Here is a 16,236-nt window from a genome sequence, read left to right as displayed (position 1 = left end):
GGGGCAGGGGACATCATAACATACATAAAAATTAAAACATAACACCAATATAATAACACAAATCAAAAAACAAAGGTACAGACAAAAGCTGCAAAAGATCATGCATCATTTCTGAGCAACTCATCTAGAAACAATATTGAGTTAATCAGATATTTCAAATGCTTCCTTAAACAGGAAGGTTTTTGGTGCCTTTTTAAAAGCTTTGATATCATTCAAATTACAAGCTGGACTTGGAAATGCATACCACAGGAAAATACTTTTTGGTTAGATGCCCTAGATGCAGGGATGGCATATCTAGGAGTCCTTGATTAGAGGAATGGAGAGAGCTTGCAGGAGCATAAACTCTACCAGGTGAATTTTCAAAGGAGCTATGGATGTAAAAGTAACATGCTACCATAGCAATTTTCAAAAGCCACTTACACTGGTAAATCCTATGGACAATTCAAAGGCATAGATTGTAGTAATTTTCAAAAGCCCACTAACATTAGTAAAGTGCTTTTCCACATGTAAAACCCAGTTTTACGTGTATAAATGCTTTTGAAATTCATGCCCATAGTGTAGAGGAGGTCAATATTCAAAAGTCATTTAGACAGACAACTCACAAGTTATCTATCTAACTGGCAAATGTGGCCTATTTGGCCACTTATCCAGCTATAATTTAGCCGTATAAAAAAGGGACATTTCAAGGGAATTCCAGGGAGAGGTTGAATGGCTAGGTATCCAGCTGTGTTAGCCAGATAATGTGCTCCTTAACCGGATATCTTTAAAGGCTCTCTTAGGGGCCGATGCAATGCAGTGTGCTCAGCCGAGTGCACTGTATAACCCACACTCTGACATGGATTAAATAGGAGCTAATCTACCCACTAATGCAATAGGGGGATTAGCGCCTATTTAACCTGCGTCGGATGTGGAGTGAATGCGATAGCGCTCATCACATGCAAATGCATGTGAATGAGGCTATTTCTCATTCACTCCGCATGCAAAACAAAAGTGTGCGTCTCAGACGCACATTTTGCGCTCAGCCTGCCTGGAGCAGACGTTAATAGCTGAGCGCAGGTAAAAGAAGTACAGAAAAAGCAGAAAAAAGTGCTTTTCTGTACTTCTTTTCTTAAGTAAAAAAAAAACAAAACAAACAAACCTCGGCAGACCGCCGAGTTATGAAGACTCGGCGTGGGTCTTCTTGACCAGCAGCGACAGCAGGGTCGCTTTAACAAGGAGGCGCTAAGTTCGCACAAGTGACCCTAGCGCCTCCCTGCTAGCGCCACCCCCTAATTTGGTTATAGCATGGCACCCCCCTTGCAGGTGCCATGTACATGTTAGGAAAGCTTTCCTCACTTTGTATTGCATTGGCCACTTAGAGCAGCACAGAGGCCCAGAACCAGGGTGGAAGGTCCCTTGCTCCAGGCAAACAAGGGATGGGGGGGGGGGGAGAGAATCAGGAGGGTTGGGGGAAGGGGACACTGCAATCTTTTAAACCACTGCATGGGTGGGTGGGTGGAAGGGATGCAGCCTGATTTGGATGTTAGAAAGACACAAGAACAGGGGGTCTTGGTGACATTTTAATGTTTTGGAGGGTGAGGTGGGCCTGCCCCGACAGGGCCTTTATTAGATATTTTTGGGGGGAGGGAAGAGATGGCCCACTGGCACAGTTTTTTTTATTTTTTTGTATTCATTTAATGACAGCACTACACAAGGCCGGATAACTAAAAACCTACCCGGCTATTTTCAAATGTAGCTGGTTAGTTTTTTGGGGTTTTTTTTTATCTGGCTATATATAGCCGGATAATTTTAAGCTTATATAATTAGTGGGATATTTATCCCGCTGATTATATGGGACCTTATCTGGCTAACTTTAGCTGGGTAACTTGTCCACTAAGTGGCCCATTGAATATTGTCTTTGGAGTGTTAGTGTTTGTTAATAGGTAATTAATCATGTTTTATAAGATGGGGAACCTACTTATTTCATATGAAAAATGTCCAACTTTGCCAAGTTTTCTTCCACCACCCAAAAAAATCACTTATCAATTTTCCAAACTTGAAAAGTCTGATGTCTTCCAAGGATTTAACTCTACACAAAATTTGGAGGAACTAGATCGAGCCATTTCAAATTTATTAGGGAGGGAAGTATGAGAGGAAAAAATGACAGCAGCGGGTAAGTGAAAGAGAGGGATGGTGGTGATGAATTTGCCTGCCAAAGATAAATGTTAGAGATGATTCAGAATGAGCAAAAAAGGGAAGTCAATTTGATGGCTGAATATATTATGCTGAGTGCTTTTTGCTTTAATAGTGCAGCAGGGTAGTGTACTGGAAAGGACTAAAGATGAAAGGGTGGACAGGATAAAGTAGAGTAAAGGTAATTAAAAAGTAAATGATCTTGAAAAATGAGGGAGAAGGAAAATGAAGAGATAAATAGATTGAAGAGAAGACTAACTCGAAAAAGAAGAGGTTATCTATTCTGTTGAAAAAAAAAATCTGGACAGCAAATTCATATTGAACCTTTTTCATGTTTGTAAGGTTGAAGGGATAGATATTATTTGTTAGGAAAACTCCAAGTTTTTTTCTCTTCCCAGGGTAGGTGCTTCCATTAGGCAAACTAGGCAGTCACCTACAATGCTAAGATTTTGGGGCGGCCAAATTCTGCCAGTGTGAGATCCAATGGGGTGCTGAGCTAATACTACCTAAGAAGGAAGCGTAGTCCTGGAGCCACTGCTGTAAGTAGGAGGAAGTGCTGTGCTGGAGCTGCCATCAAAAGATTAGTTAGGGTGGTGGGGTGGGGTGTGAATAGCTGAAGATTTGCCTAGGGTACCAAATAGCTTTGCATCAGCCATGTCTCTTCCAAAGTTGTCCAGATTTGTGTCCAAATATTTGTTGCTCCTTGTGATTTGCTGATAGCTGCAGAACAGGGAAACCTCCACGATGTTCTAATGTGCTGGTTTCTTACACTCCTGTCTCTCAGAGACCGGAGTGACTATGGAAAGCAAATAGAACCAACGTCTACCAGGAAATTAAGATAAAGTGCTGGGGACAGAAAGGTAAAGCAAGGGAAGACATGAAAGAAGGTAACTGATGAATGGAATAAGAGAGAGGAAAATTGTCAAATGGAGGAATAAGAAAGAAGAATAGCAATTTTATAAAGAGATATGAGGAAAAGAACAAAAAAGGGAAAAGGGAACAGGATAGTAAAGGAAAGTCAAAGTAAAGAAAGCAGAATGAAAGAGGAAGATTAAAAAAGGGGAAAACCCAGAATGAGAGGGAAAGGAGAATTATAGACAGCAGAAAATTAGAGATGCCCTGAAAGATTTACTAAAGAAAATAGTAATACTTGCACTTCTATTGCTTGAAAATCTACTCACCTCTCCAGCATAAAATCTTAGTGGTGTTCATGTCAGTACTAAGAACATAAGAGCAAAACCTTGACCAACGTGCAATGATATTTAAAAAAATACTTATATATAGATAGATATAAATATGTTTAGATATAGATATATTTAAATTAGGAAACAACTTGAGAAGAGAAAACATTAGAAAAAAAATATTTTAAAAAATATTCTAATTAAGAAAGGAGCATAATCTCAATGTGTCATTTCTACAAATTTGAGAGAGGGAGGGAGGGAGGCGTAAATCCCCGCGCATCAGCGGGCCTCCTGCGCGCCGGGCCGCAACCTGGGGGCGGGTCCAGAGGGCGCGGCCACGCCCCTGGGCCGCCCCGGGCCGTAGCCACGCCCCTGGGCCCGCCCCCGGAACGCTCCCGACATGCCCCGAAAACGCCGCGCGGTTCGGGCCCGCCCCCGACACGCCCCCCCCGACATGCCCCCTCCGAAAACCCCGGGACTTACGCGAGTCCCGGGGCTCTGCGCGCACCGGTAGGCCTATGTAAAATAGGCTTACCGGCGAGCAGGGCTCTAAAAATCCGCCCCATAGTGAGAGAAGCAAAAAAGCAGAAAAAGTGGGAAGAACACTCAAAACCTCCAAAAGATGACATCAGCAACTGTAACATGAACCCTTGATGGCATCTTAAGTGGCAAACTGACAACAAATGTGACATCAGTAACCTAAGGCAGCGTGAGGAGGGAACAAAGCAGAAAAGTTGGCAGGAAACCCCCCAAGGAAGGCACTGACAAAGGGGCCAAGTAGCACAAAGAGTAGCTTTAAGACACCAAAGAAACATGAGATATGCAAAGCAGCCCACCAGTCTGGCAAGAACAACCCATGGTGTTAGGCTGGGGCACACCAGCAAGGTTGGCAAAGAGAACTCCAAAGTATAAGGTTTGGGTATTGAAGCAATGCTATGTGGCACAAAGACCCTACGGTGTTTTATTTATTAATTTATTTATTTACTTATTTATTTTATTTATATAAATCTTTTCTATACCGTTGTTAAGAAGGATCCATCACAACGGACAAGTGTTGGGTGAAATTTTTATTTTCTTGTAGAATTTGCTTGCTGAAGGGGAATGTTATCACATATAGAACTTTAAATTGGTTTCTCTAATAATTGTGGTGTGGTTTTCCTGGGAAGTGGTGAGGGCTGCTTTATTTAGAAACTGTTCCCCATATTATTTAGCTGATCTCAGGCATTCCATTTCCTGATTTTCTGGTTTTGCATGAAATCTCTGTCACTACTCTAACTTATCACATTCAGAATATCAAAATGATTAATCCGAGCATCTTTTGACTTGTGCCTGTATTTTGGCCTTCTGAATGAGGGCTTTTTTTGGACAAACCATGCCAGTTTAATCAACCACTCAACAGGGTGGGAGAACCAGGCTGAGATTGTTGGAGGAAATGAAAAATCTATAGAGCAAGTACCATGCCCTGGTAGTGAAACCTGTGTCTTTTATTGACTTTTTTCAAATTTTGTTCTGGGAACAAAATACTCCAGTTTAACAAACTAACAAGAAAGCAAGTATGGGAAGACCACTCACAGGTTCCAAAGAGGGTGCCAGCGACAGTGACATGAATTGTCAATGTACTTATTTATGTATGTATTTATTTAGTTTATTAATCACTTTCCAGGTTTTGCAATAAAATCCTTCAAAGCGATGTCATCTTTGCCACTTGATGGCATTTCAAGTGGCAAACTGGCACCAAAAATGGCATCAACATCCTAAGACAGCATGAAGGGGAAACAAAGCAGAAAAGGTGGCAGAAAAAAACCTTAAGACAGGCACTGAAGAAATCCCACTCTGCCTTTCCTTATCGTTGACATAACTGATTCTGTGTGGATATCCCTGACATGATTGATCCTGTGTGGATATCAAATAGGGATGTGAATCGTTTTCCATATCGTCTTAACGATAGAAATCGTGTGGCAGGGCAAGAAAATCGTCTTAGGCACGATTTTTTAGTTAAAAAATCGTTAAAAATCGTTTTTTCCGATTAGTGCGCACTAACTCGAGTTAGTGCGCACTAACTGAAAATGATACAATTTGACACTTTTCAGGTCAGTTAAGGTCAGTTTAGGAATGAATATGTATTCCTATTGGCTGCCCTCTTATTTATTCATGTTACCAAGTTTCCTACTGACAGTATATGGGGGATGGGAAATGGAAACAGTTGGTAGCTTGACAAAACAAGTAATGTGATCAGTCAATGTGACTAGAACTTGTGCCCTAACCCTGATACCAGGGGTATTGTGATCTTCCTGCACACAGTGCCCTATCCCTATTAATACCAGGAGTGTTGTGATCTTCCTGCACACAGTGCCCTATCCCTAATACCAGGGGTGTTGTGATCTTCCTGCACACAGTGCCCTATTCCTGATACTGGGGGTGTTGTGATCTTCCTGCACACAGTGCCCTATTCTTGATACCGGGTGTGTTGTGATCTTCTTGCACACATCCCGGTATCAGGGATAGGGCACTGCATGCAGGAAGATCACAACACTCCTGGTATTAATAGGGATAGGGCACTGCATGCAGGAAGATCACAACACTTCTGGTATTAATAGGGATAGGGCACTGCATGCAGGAAGATCACAACACCCCTGGTATCAGGGATAGGGCACTGTGTGCAGGAAGATCACAATACCCCGGAGGAGTGAGGGTCAGGCAGCTCCCCCCTGTCTGTGAAGCCAGCCTCTCACTAGTAATGCAGGGAGGGAGCTGTCTCAGACTTCACCATCCTCCCCCCCCCCTTACCCACACACCATTCACTAGCTGGGACATGGGGGAAGTCAGGAGTGAGGGTCAGGCAGCTCCCCCCTGTCTGTGAAGCCAGCCTCTCACTAGTAATGCAGGGAGGGAGCTGTCTCAGACTTCACCATCCACCCCCCCCCCCCTCACCCACACACCATTCACTAGCTGGTGTTATGTTATGAGTAAAGTCAATAGTGGACCCTTGGGCCGGCTGAGGTGGACAGCGTCCACAGGAGTTAATAAGCCGGGAGGCGGCACTCAGCTGGAGCGGACTGGTGGCGTCTTCACCCTGGAAACCCGAGACCCCCCCAGGAGGAGCCCGTAGGGGTCCGAGTCGCTGGGACTTAGGAGAATCGTGAAAGAGTCCAAGGTTCGAGGCTGGCAGAAGACAAAGGAGAATCGTGAAGAAGACCAAGGTTCGTGGCTGGCTGAAGACAAAGGAGAATCGTGAAGAAGACCAAGGTTCGTGGCTGGCTGAAGACAAAGGAGAATCGTGAAGAAGACCAAGGTTCGTGGCTGGCTGAAGACAAAGGAGAATCGTGAAGAAGACCAAGGTTCGTGGCTGGCTGAAGACAAAGGAGAATCAGGAACCGGAGCTGGAGTCAGGATATGTAGACAGCAAGTGGAGCCCAGAGCTGGAGCCAAGGCACAGCAGGACCAAACAGAACCTGACCTGGAAGCAAGGCACGGCTGGGACAAGCTGGAACCGGAGCTGGAAGCAAGGCACGGCTGGAACAAGCTGGAACCGGAGATGGAAGCAAGGCACGGCTGGAACAAGCAGGAACCAGAGCTGGAAGCAAGGCACGGCTGGAACAAGCAGGAACCAGAGCTGGAAGCAAGGCACGGCTGGAACAAGCAGGAACCAGAGCTGGAAGCAAGGCACGGCTGGAACAAGCAGGAACCAGAGCTGGAAGCAAGGCACGGCTGGAACAAGCAGGAACCAAGGCTGAAAGCAACGCTGGGAAGCAACTAAGCACTCAGGAGAGCGACCTCGTTGCAAAGGCAAAGCAAGGAAGTCAGACGATGGTTTAAATAGCCAGCCAGCGTCTGACGTCAGGAACAGGGCGGTTCAGCACTTCCGGGTGCTGGACCTTTAAGAGCCCCCTGCTCACGCGCGCGCGTTGCCTGGCAGTGGGAGGAGTCAGAATCGTCCTTCGGCAGCGTCTCCACGTGGAGAGAGACGCTGCCATGCGGCCCTGCAGGCCCCAGGAGCAACGGATTGCAGCGAGACCGGGGGAGGCAGGAGAAAGGTAAGGACCCGGTCGCTAGCCTAGCGACCGGGACTGCAACAGCTGGGACATGGGGGAAGTCAGGAGTGAGGGACAGGCAGCTCCCCCCTGTCTGTGAAGCCAGCCTCTCACTAGTAATGCAGGGAGGGAGCTGTCTCAGACTTCACCATCCTCCCCCCCCCCCCCTCACCCACACACCATTCACCAGCTGGGACATGGGGGAAGTCAGGAGTGAGGGTCAGGCAGCTCCCCCCTGTCTGTGAAGCCAGCCTCTCACTAGTAATGCAGGGAGGGAGCTGTCTCAGACTTCACCATCCTCCCCCCCCCCTCACCCACACACCATTCACTAGCTGGGACATGGGGGAAGTCAGGAGTGAGGGTCAGGCAGCTCCCCCCTGTCTGTGAAGCCAGCCTCTCACTAGTAATGCAGGGAGGGAGCTGTCTCAGACTTCACCATCCTCCCCCCCCCCCCTCACCCACACACCATTCACTAGCTGGGACATGGGGGAAGTCAGGAGTGAGGGTCAGGCAGCTCCCCCCTGTCTGTGAAGCCAGCCTCTAACTAGTAATGCAGGGAGGGAGCTGTCTCAGACTTCACCATCCTCCCCCCCCCCCCTCACCCACACACCATTCACCAGCTGGGACATGGGGGAAGTCAGGAGTGAGGGTCAGGCAGCTCCCCCCTGTCTGTGAAGCCAGCCTCTCACTAGTAATGCAGGGAGGGAGCTGTCTCAGACTTCACCATCCTCCCCCCTCCCCCCCTCACCCACACACCATTCACTAGCTGGGACATGGGGGAAGTCAGGAGTGAGGGTCAGGCAGCTCCCCCCTGTCTGTGAAGCCAGCCTCTCACTAGTAATGCAGGGAGGGAGCTGTCTCAGACTTCACCATCCTCCCCCCCCCCCTCACCCACACACCATTCACTAGCTGGGACATGGGGGAAGTCAGGAGTGAGGGTCAGGCAGCTCCCCCCTGTCTGTGAAGCCAGCCTCTCACTAGTAATGCAGGGAGGGAGCTGTCTCAGACTTCACCATCCTCCCCCCCCCCCCTCACCCACACACCATTCACTAGCTGGGACATGGGGGAAGTCAGGAGTGAGGGTCAGGCAGCTCCCCCCCTGTCTGTGAAGCTAGCCTCTCACTAGTAATGCAGGGAGGGAGCTGTCTCAGACTTCACCATCCTCCCCCCCCCCTCACCCACACACCATTCACTAGCTGGGACATGGGGGAAGTCAGGAGTGAGGGTCAGGCAGCTCCCCCCTGTCTGTGAAGCCAGCCTCTCACTAGTAATGCAGGGAGGGAGCTGTCTCAGACTGGTATCAGGGTTAGGGCACTGTGTGCAGGAAGATCACAACACTCCTGGTATTAATAGGGATAGGGCACTGTAAGAGATGACTGTAGTAGATTGAATAAAGATCTGATGTTTCTGCTCTCCTCACACCAAACAAAAACAACACACAAGCAGAGAAGCCCTTCTTACAAAGCTGAGCTAGTGAGTTAAGTAGGAGGAAAAGTAAACATACTGGTGCCAGTGTGGCTACTTAAAAAATACACTTACCAACAATCAATTACATATATTTGAACTGTGTACAGTTCCAGCCAGGACCACCTTTCTAAAATGCACAGTGATTGGCAAATTCAACATGCACTAGCATTTCAGGTGCCTGCTAACAAAAATAATAAACAAACAAGTTCTAGTCACGTGAGTGCTGATCATTACATTACTTTTTTTGTCAAGCTTCCAACTGTTTCCATTTCACATCCCCCCAACCATATTGGTAACATCAATAGATAAGAGCACAGCCAGCCAATAGGAATACATACATACATATTCATTCCTAAGTGACCTTTACTGACCTGGGAAGTGTGAACACTTTGTTTCATTTTCTGTTGGTGTTCGTTAGTTTCCAGTTCCATTTCCCATCCCCCCAACCATCACCTCAGTGGTAACGTTGGTAACATCAATAGATAAGAGGGCAGCCAGCCAATAGGAACACATATTCATTCCTAACTGACCTTCAGTGACCTGGAAAGTGTTTATTTGTATCATTTTCAGTTAGTGCGCACTAAATCGAGTTAGTGCGCACTAACGGGGAGTTAGTGCGCACTAACTCGAGTTAGTGCGCACTAACACGATTTAACGATTTTTAACGATAAATCGTTAGAATTTCTATTGTATCGTGTTCTATAACGATTTAAGACAATATAAACATTATCGGACGATAATTTTAATCGTTGAAAAACGATTCACATCCCTAATATCAAAAGGATTTAATATGTCACAGTGGTACCGTAATGCCAGCTAACTGTGCTACACTAATCTGTGTGTACATGGAACATACAGATAATGCTGCATTGTGTGTCAAACTCTATCACTATATTCTCTGACACTAAGGGCTTAATGACAGCTTTTACCAAAATAGCCTAGTATGCTTCAGTCTCAGTCCTGCCCTCAGTGCTCACCTTGTGCCCACTGTCCGCTGCCCAGGCAAAGACAAAATCAGTAGCATCTCTACCTCCAGTCTCTATAAAGGAAAAAAGAACAGGCGTGCCACCTAGCTGATTTATTCTATTGTGTGATTGGCACAGTGACTGTCTAAAATGGGCAGCTGCTAAAAAGTTGTTTGTGAATTATCTAGGGGAATTCAGGAAGACCTCAAAAAACATCTTTCACAGACAATGCTTTCAGAAGAAATGCACAGCAGAATGAGCAAATCTCAGAAATGATCAGTGTTCAAGGTCAGCTTTACTGTAGCCAGTGTGCAGCAAAAGGTTAGATTGAAAACATGCTTCATTGCAAAACTTCATTCCTATTGTCTCCTTGATAACATGTCCATCCTACCCTACCAGAGACAGGAGCAGGGCCCCCGAGGAGCGGGTACCCGAGAGTGTTTCACGCCAGGAAGAACTGGAACCAGGAACGGACATCAGTAGACAGATCTGAAGGATTCAGCAATGAAGGAACTCATTGCCAAGTCAATTAGGCCAGGCCCCGATGGAGCTTAAGAGTCCAGGGTTAGTGATGTCATCACAAGGAGACGCCCCTGAGGTTCCCGCCCTGGCATCCATAACAGAGGCTGAGCGGGGGGCAGAGGTTGAGAGGTGGAGGGGCAGAGGTTGAGAGGCCCTCTGGAGGGGGATGGAAGTTGAGAGAGGGGATCAGTTGGAGTGCAAGAATGGTGAGTGGAGGGATTGAGGGAGGCAAACTACACCCCCGCCAATTAGGTTTGGTTGTCCTCTGGGGTCATGTGAATTTTCAAGTGCTAAAATGGGATCTCATTGGCTAAAAGTTTGGGAAGCCCTGTTTTAATCCTTAGTGACATTCTGAATTTGGATGTTTAAGGCCCAAGGCATTCTTTGAGAAATCACCAAAGGAAGCTGAGGTTATAGACATCCATGAGGGCTGCAGGAAAGGCCATCCCCAAATCGACTAAGGGAGGCATGAAGAGTAGTCCAGGGAGATCAGGCCGCAGGAATGGATGCATATTGCCATGGGTATTTCTTAAAGGCGCCTGAATGGGCCGCCGATGTTCGGAAACCTGTTTTGCACCTTTAAGGGACCACATAGTCTGACATCCACCAGTGGCCGCAGGAATGGACGCATAATGCTAGGAGTATTTCTTAAAGGTGCTTGACTTGGGCTGCCAATGTCAGGTTGTTCCAGTAACCTGTTTGGCACCTTTAAGGGACAACATAGTCCTAAATCCATGAGGGGCCGCATGTCTTACGACATTCATCCCCCACGGCCATGCCTAAAATGTCCATTTTGTGCGTGTTCAAGGCAGCAGCCACAGCAATGCCAAGAGGGAGAGGGTGCCTCCCAAATTTCTCAGAGGGGGATGTGTGGCTGCTAGCTATTCTAATTGTTGAGGATGAGAGGCACCTCTTTTTTCACCCTGGGCGCTGGCGCAATCAGGAGAAGGCAGATGCTGCCTGGTTGGCGCTCAGGGCGAGATTCAATGCCCAAGCGCCCTACCCGAGGGAGGTGAGTATGGCCGAGGCCTTGAATTGTAGCTTGAATTGTATGATGGGTGACCCAGCATTAAATAAATGTTTGCATTTTTTTTTTCTATCCTCCCCGCATATGGGGGAGGCCTCCATTGGTAGCTAGAATTGTAGGATGGGTGGGACATTCAGGCCCAGCATTAAATAAATGTTTGCATTTTTTATTTCTACCCTCCCTGCATATGGGGGAGGCCTCTATTGGTAGCTTGAATTGTAGGATGGGTGGGACATGCAGGCCCAGCATTAAATAAATGTTTGCATTTTTTATTTCTATCCTCCCCGCATATGGGGGAGGCCTCTATTGGTAGCTTGAATTGTAGGATGGGTGGGACATGCAGGCCCAGCATTAAATACTAGGGATGTGAATCGTTTTTTGACGATTTAAAATATCGTCCGATATATTTTAAATCGTCAAAAATCGTTAGGGCCACGATACAATACCAATTCCCCCGATTTATCGTCAAAAAATCGTAAATCGGGGGAAGGGGGAGGGCAGGAAAACCGGCACACTAAAACACCCTAAAACCCACCCCCGACCCTTTAAATTAAATTCCCCACCCTCCCGAACCCCCCCCCCAAATGCCTTAAATTACCTGGGGGTCCAGCGGCGGTCCGGAATGGCCTCCTGCAATTGAATCGTGTTGTCTTCAGCTGGCGCCATTCTGCGCCGCCATTTTGCAAAATGGCGGCGCAAAATGGCGGCGGCCATAGACCAACATGATTCGACTGCAGGAGGTCGTTCCGGACCCCCGCTGGACTTTTGGCAAGTCTTGCGGGGGTCAGGAGGCCCCCCCCCAGCTGGCCAAAAGTCCCTGTGGGTCCAGCGGGGGTCCGGGAGCGATTTCCTGCCGCGAATCGTTTTCCGTACGGAAAATGGCGCCGGCAGGAGATCGACTACAGGAGGTCATTCAGCGGGGGTTCCGGACTTTTGGCCAGCTTGGGGGGGCCTCCTGACCCCCACAAGACTTGCCAAAAGTCCAGCGGGGGTCCGGAACGACCTCCTGCAGTCAAATCGTTTTGGTCTATGGCAGCCGCCATTTTGCGCCGCCATTTTGCAAAATGGCGGCGCAGAATGGCGCCCGCTGAAGACAACACGATTCAATTGCAGGAGGCCATTCCGGACCGCCGCTGGACCCCCAGGTAATTTAAGGCATTTGGAGGGTGGGGGATTTAATTTAAAGGGTCGGGGTTGGGTTTTAGGGTGTTTTAGTGTGCCGGTTTTCCTGCCCTCCCCCTTCCCCCGATTTAGCTACGGACCGCCGCTGGACCCCCAGGTAATTTAAGGCATTTGGGGGGGGTTCGGGAGGGTGGGAGATTTAATTTAAAGGGTCGGGGGTGGGTTTTAGGGGGTTTTAATGTGCCGGTTCACAATTTTAACGATTTTCACGATACTCTAAACACCCAAACGGCGACAATACGATTCCCTCCCCCTCCCAGCCGAAATCGATCGTTAAGGCGATCGAGGACACGATTCACATCTCTATTAAATACATGTTTGCATTTTTTATTTCTACCCTCCCTGCATATGGGGGACGCCTCTATTGGTAGCTTGAATTGTAGGATGGGTGGGATGTGCAGGCCCAGCATTAAATAAATGTTTGCATTTTTTATTTCTACCTCCATGCGTATGGGGAAGGCCTCCATTGGTAGCTAGAATTGTAGGATGGGTGGGATATGCAGGCCCAGCATTAAATAAATGTTTGCATTTTTTATTTCTACCCTCCCTGCGTATGGGGGAGGCCTCTATTGGTAGCTTGAATTGTAGGATGGGTGGCAGGTGCAGGCAGGCCCTGCATTAAATACTGTAGTGTATATAGTAATGTTTGTATTTTTTATTTCTGTCGCCAGGTGGAGACATTGAAAAAGAGGGCCAGGCGTCTGCGGCGGGAGGAAAAGGAGTAACTCCTGGCCCTCCACACCAGACGTGGGCAGCCGGATGGTGTGTATGTTATTAGGAGTTACAGACGATTATTACACAGCCTAAATTGATAATATAGAGGTTCATGCACGTGCTTGTCCATTTACTTGGCTTCCCATCGTTACAATAGTTTTGAGTGGAGATTATAAGGTTTATTTATATCTGTTGTGTATTATCCATACATCTTTCCTTCCATCCTTCTGTCTTTCTTTTTCCCCAACATCTTTTGCTATTACCGATTTCAGACACCTCCAATTCTGAGGACGAGGAGGAGGATGAGGAAGAGGAGGCGATGTTGGAGGAAGAGGAAGAGGCGATGATGGAGGAAGAAGAGGAGGAGGAGAAGGAGGAGGAGGAGGAGGAAGAGCCAGAAGGCCCACCCCCAACACTGCCACCCTCCACCTCACCCAATTTCTGGCCCCCACCCCAATACCTCCTCCCCAAACCCCACTTAATTTCTGGCCCCCACCCCCAACACTGCCACCCCCAACCTCACCTGATTTCTGGCCCCCCACCCCCAACACCACCACCCCTAACACCACCACCACAGCCCCATTCCCCGCCCCACCTACCCATTTCCCACCCCATGTCCCAGAGGGACGAGGAGGTAATCGTCACTGATGACGAGGAGCCCTCCATTGATGCTCCATCGGCATCCCGGGACCAGCAGGAGCAAGAGGCAGCACCCAAGCATGTGCCTGATGAGGAAGGAAGGCCTTCTTCATCGAGGCACGCCTGGATGCTGTTGTGTCACTGCTTGGTTGGCTGGACCACAGGATGGACACACTGCAAGGGCTTCTGGCATATGTGGGGGCCAATTTGGCAGAGCTGGTACATAGCCAGCAGCAAATGATTGAGCTTCTGTCAAAATGGCAGGAGCTGGATCGCTGATGGTCCTGTTCTGGCCCCAGCCAAGTGGGCCCCGCCACCCCGCCAGTGATGCTCCTCCTTGTCCCCCCGGGAAACATGCCCAATCCCTGTCCTCCATCCCCACCACCTCCATGTACATTTGTAAATAGTTTTATCTGTTAGATATAAACCTAATTTCATATATTTCATGCTTGTCTTTTTGGCTATCCACTATTATGACATTAGAACTATCAACAGACAGGCTATGTGCGCTCATATCTTAACAAACATTACTTCATTTTAATCAATAATTCATCTTTATTGTTAACCGCATATCCCCCAGTGGGGGATTCTAGGGGCTGTAGTATTCAATTTCATTAGGTTGAAAAAGGTGAACAGCGTGGGATAGGTATAAAGAGATAGTTTGATGAGACGGCAGGAGGAGCGATGGTGTGTCAGTGATGTCACGACATGGGGGGTGGGGGGTTGAGGGAAGGGCAGATTTAAGCCAGAGATGAGCAGCTGGGCTCACAGCTGCTGCTTGAGTTGAAACGAGGAATGATCGGATGTGTGACAAAATGGTTGGGGGGGTAAGTGTGGATGTGGGGGTGGGGTTGTTTTATATATATACATACAGGAAGTTTGAAGTGGGGTTTTAACTGTGGGTATTATGCTATCTATCTTCAGATTCATATAAAGATATTGATTTGAGCATTGTGCACAAGTTGACAAGTAGCGTCCCTAAGTAAAGCATTGAAGATACATTGTCAAATCAAAGTTGAATCAACGAGCCATGGTATTCCGAAGTGATTGGAAATACATTGTGTAATTAAAGTTAAACCAATGAGCCAGTGGTATTCCAAAGTTGGTGTGGCAGTTCTCCCCTGAGGCAGGTTGCAGGTTAGCCACCGAAACGCCAAGGAGTCGGGTGTGGCTCAGTAATAGATCTCCATTTTTGAAGAAGCGGGGGCTTTTTGCAGTCGGATAAAGAGATTGGTTGATGGTCCAATACAGATGAAGGTTTGGTTGAACAAAGGGGGTGTGGCTCAGTAATGGATCTCCATTTTTGAAGAAGCGGGAGCTTTTGGCAATCGGATAAAGAGACTGGTTGATGATCCAATACAGATGAAGATTTGGTTGAACAAAGGATAAGAGCGAGTCAATAACCAGGAAGGGACGTTGATATTGTGAAGTAAAATATCATTGTAGGATGTGAAAGAAATAATAGTGGTTGTATTATGAGGGAAATATTGTTTGAGGATGAGGATTTTGGATTGATGTATGCATGAGGGTATGAATGAGAGGGGGTGTGAATGTATTAGAGGATGGTGTGATTGATTTTAAGGTTTAACATGTTTTGCCTCATTGATAAAAATTCCTTTCTCCTGACGTGGGTAACTTGTGCCAGGTCAGGGTAAATCTTCATTGGTTGACCGTGAAAAGATATAGGAAATTTCCTAAAATACGCTTTCATCACATTATTTACGTCTTGCTTAGTAATAAAAGAAACCAACAATGTATGCCTTTCTAATACATCAGTACTTGAATCTTCCAAGAAACTAGTTAGATTTGCAGGGATAACTACCTGATTAATTCCTTGTGAAGCTCTCTTATTCAAGAAATAACATGAATTTACAGAGGGTAAATTATCAGAAGAAAAAGCGAGAACTTCTATGAAAAACCTTTTCAAGGTAGTATAGGAAATTTCCCCTGCAAACTTTGGAAAGTTCAAAATCCTTATATTTAAATGTTTGATACTATTTAACAATGCCTCAAGACAATGCAAAGAATTATGTTGATCTTTAACAATAATCCCATTTAAGGCTTGTATTGAGGTTATCTTGTTCTCGGCCTCCCCAACTCTATTCTCGATAACACTTGTCCTTTCCTGTAAGTCATCCATTTTTTGTTGAAAACTCTGTGAGATGGAATCTATTTTAGTCTCTAGTCTATTCAATGAGGCTCTGTAACCCACCATCAATTCCCAGATTGCCTCCAGGGTTATTGCCTCTGGTCTAGTTGGTAGTAGCGCTGACTCATCTGCTTGAATCCATCTGTGCTTGATTACTCTGCTGAGGCACCTCCAAACAACCACTCCT

The sequence above is a fragment of the Rhinatrema bivittatum genome, chromosome 9, assembly GCF_901001135.1.
Source record: "Rhinatrema bivittatum chromosome 9, aRhiBiv1.1, whole genome shotgun sequence".
Lineage (NCBI taxonomy): Eukaryota > Metazoa > Chordata > Amphibia > Gymnophiona > Rhinatrematidae > Rhinatrema > Rhinatrema bivittatum.
The sequence above is the reverse complement of the archived record's forward strand: the minus strand, read 5'-3'. Positions refer to the sequence as shown.